General features: G+C 49.5%; 1 pseudogene; it reads right to left on the reverse strand.

Annotated features, from left to right (window-relative positions):
* Positions 1-7: 7 nt before the first annotated feature.
* Positions 8-567, reverse strand: LOC108490372 (annotated as a pseudogene).
* Between the last annotated feature and the right edge of the window lie 9 nt (positions 568-576).

Raw genomic sequence — 576 nt, forward strand, 5'->3', positions numbered from 1 at the left:
AGCCCACTGACTACATGTCCACAGCTGTAGATCATTCCTTAGCACCAAGCAGCAGTTCTGGGACATGATGCCACAGGGTCATCACAGTTGGGGTATAATCTTTAGGGGTGATCTATACTCCTGAACCAGCTTAAAGTCACCCACCTTGAGAATGCCAGCATGGCTCAGGAATGGTTTGGAGGTCTTGAGGTCAAAGTGCAGGATCCACTTGTCATGAAGGTCCTTCACCTCACTCAGCAGTTGGATCATCAGGGTCTTCACCTCCCCTGTCAGGAACGGCTGCTTCTCTACCAGGTTCTTGAGGTCCTGCTCCATGTAGTTCACCGCATGTAAAGCTTGTCCATGTTGCTGCTCATGACTGTTCCTCTGACTGTAACAATATTGGGGCACTAGGCCTTGAGGATGGTGCTGATCTCCCTCAGTGATGTGACTGGCAAGCCTTTCTTGTCTTTCTCCATCTTTAACTGCTTCAGAGCCACAATTTCATCTGTTTTCTTGTCCTTTGCTCTGTAGACAACCCCACAGGTTGTCTTCTTCAATCCTGTCCAGGCACTGGAACTCCTCCATGCTCTGGCA

The sequence above is a fragment of the Nannospalax galili genome, unplaced genomic scaffold (assembly GCF_000622305.1).
Source record: "Nannospalax galili isolate Female #2095 unplaced genomic scaffold, S.galili_v1.0 C47721769, whole genome shotgun sequence".
Taxonomy (NCBI): Eukaryota; Metazoa; Chordata; class Mammalia; order Rodentia; family Spalacidae; genus Nannospalax; species Nannospalax galili.